The following is a 3,256-nucleotide window of genomic DNA, read 5'->3' as shown; positions in this document are numbered from 1 at the left end:
TGAATATGATGGTACTGACAGAATTTTGTCAAAGAAGTTGGAGCGACACAAAATGAACTGTATGTGTCTTCTTCTCTTTGAAGTTGTGTCATCCAACCAATACTTCACAATATTATATATGTTCTATGCAAGAAATATCGCTATCTCCTGAGAGCTTATCTTTTTCTACCAAAGAATGAAAGAATGTCTAAATGAATTCAATTCCTAAAAGCGACAACCAACAAATCCACTCTGAAAGTTTTTATAATAAGGAGTAGGTCTCTTGTGAGACAGTATCACGAATCTTTATCTGTGAGACGTGTCAACCCTACCGATATTCATAATAAAAAGTAATACTCTTAGCATAAAAAATAATATTTTTTCATGGATGACCCAAATAAGATATCCGTCTAAAAAAATATGACATGTGAGACCGTATCACACAAGTTTTTGCGTATAATACAAGCACATCGGTCCCCCCTTGACCACACATGGTCACGCTCAACAATCTTTAAAATGAATGAGAATTTTAATATATAAAGAACTTCATCATATATAAGATTGAGTAAATCTTTCCGACTCTTGCATCATATCTTTTAAAATATATTAAATATTTCCAAGTCATATCTTCACAATATTCAAAATAATATCTTCCAACATCTTCAACAAATATTAGAACAAATATTTTTTTTTTCAATTATCTCAGTATCTTCAAAATCACAAATTAATTTTCTTGACAAAATAATTATAAAAATTTAATCAACCAAAAATATCATATAACAATGTAGAGTCTGATTATCCCTTGTGATAAGCCTCGTTTCCTTGACATAGAGAGGATCGCTCAACCCTCTTTCTTGGACGACCGGATACCGAGATCTACCCGATGATGCTATGACGTGACATTTCAGTCCAAGATCTCGATTGAGTGTGGGAGTGTGCTACATACTCAGGAACCTCCAGACTGAACATGATTTCCCAATCTGATATAATCATACGTTCATGATTCATGCATGTATATATAGATTTGTATACTCATACATTACCTAATGTGCGATTAGGCAACTCACGTCCTTACTTTTATCTTGGATATCTTATTCCCACAGGACAAGTCTCTGGTAGGACGGGCAATGCGGACAAAGCAGTTGCTAGTTATTTAGTGTTGTTTGATTCAGGGGTAAATTTCAGACATTTCGATATGGTTTTATTATTCAAGATTACGCTTGTGTTTCGGGGATATTATGTTTTACTTTATTCCACTCGTTTAGTATATTTCCGCTGATTTATGGGTTTATATTCAGATAACTCTGATTATGGTTTATATAAGCTTTAATTATTATTGCAAATTAGTTATGCTAATGTAAGTGTTCCGAATAAAAGCACTACATTTATATAATCATCTACTTTATCATTTGAATAAAATTAATTAATTAACAATTTTAACCTCAATTTTATTCTAAAATTTCAAATTCTTAGAACCTCAGACACCGTAAATTATTAACTTAAATAAAATTTACAAATATATTTTATTCATATGTTCTAATAAATCTCCTACCATATACTCAATTTATATAATCTCAACATAATTCATGTTTCTTTGCTATCCCGATCCTTTAAATGATATATTTAATAGAGATTTTAATGTTATTCGCACATCTTTGAATCCCGATTTATATACACGTTTTCCCATCGTTTTTAGAATTAAATATTTGTATTTCGTTCAATCTTCCATTTATTAGAAGGTATGATCTATAATATTTTAGGTTTAAAGAATCGTGTAAAACCCGAGATTTTTTAATTGTGATAATAGTTTCGTAATTTAAGTGTGCTAGGATTATTCAATCTTTGGGTATCTATCTCATTATTTTATTTAAGATATAAGATTTGCAAGTTTATCTAAAGTTGGGTGAATAATTATATCGTGTACAATATTTTTGGAGCTCAAGATTTAAGATAATATTGTGCATATATTTTGAACTTGGGATAATAAATAAGTCTATCACAATCCAAAGAATTAAATAAGGAATTTGGATATAAGCAGGTAAAGTTAGAGATATAAATTCAAAGTTGGAAAGATTTTTACCAGATAAAGATTTAAGATTTGATATACCTGGATAAAGATTAAGCTGAGGATAACATGATCCCTAAATTTCGAAATATCCAAGGGATGTACATTTAGATTTCGAAATATTATCCAAGATAACGGATAAAGAATGATAATTATCCTAGATTTAAAGTTTGATTCAAAATTCAAAAGGCGAGGATAACACACGATCAGGATAGCAGCCACCTCCCTATAAATAGAAGAAGCTCTCATTCAGAATTTACACCTCATTTACACATCAAATTTTCGAGTTTTTCCTCCCCAATTTTCGAAATTCTTCTCCGAAAATTCTGCACGATTCAGCAAAATCATGTCCAAGTTCAGAAATTTGTTTCTCTCTCTCGGGTATCCGGAATCCGATCTCCACCGTTCAGAATGTTCTTCCATATGTTTCGAACAACATATCCAAATTTCGGCAAAATCCAACGGTTAGTTTTTTTGTTTATAGCCTTCGCAAGAAAACTGCTCCGATTCTAGGCGGAAAACAGTATACCTACGATTTTTCATCCATAAACAGATTAAAACGACTTCCAAACCCGATCTTCACTATTCATAATTTATTTGACAAATGTTTGAACCTACTATGAAATTTTGAGCCCGATCCAACGGTTCAATAAGGCGCAAAGAATTTTTCAAGGCGACTGATTTTTTGGTAGATGTGCTGTTGCGTTTTCGAGGTGTCGGTTGCATGATCCTTCTATAGTTTCGAATTCCTCATGTTTTCTTCCAGGTCTAAGGTAAGTGGGCTTGTTTTAAATCCTTAAATTTCGGTTATGTGTTTTCTTGTTTTCGAAAAATTCGGTCGAGCACCGTCATTCTATTTTTACTTTTTCATTTTTAAAAAAAATCGGGTCTCGCGGGTTTACCCGGTCCCATTTCGTATTCGGGGTGGGACTGGTCCAAAGAATATTTAATCGGGGTGGGGCGGGTAATGAGTCAAGGTTTTCTTCATGGGAAGGGTCTTGGTTTTAGCCATACCCGTCTCATACCCGCCCTATTAACATCTATATTTATTGATTAAAAAAAAATTTCCTACTCTCTTCACATATTGATTTTTTAACACAAATTAAGGAGGAATCTTCCTTTGAGATTTTGATTCTCTAAATTATAAATTTCAGTTTTAATTTACTGTCTTTGATATTTTGCAAATAACTGTTGGAAAATATAAAATTAAAA

Source organism: Primulina huaijiensis, chromosome 5, assembly GCF_012295235.1.
Source record: "Primulina huaijiensis isolate GDHJ02 chromosome 5, ASM1229523v2, whole genome shotgun sequence".
Taxonomy (NCBI): domain Eukaryota; kingdom Viridiplantae; phylum Streptophyta; class Magnoliopsida; order Lamiales; family Gesneriaceae; genus Primulina; species Primulina huaijiensis.
The sequence above is the reverse complement of the archived record's forward strand: the minus strand, read 5'-3'. Positions refer to the sequence as shown.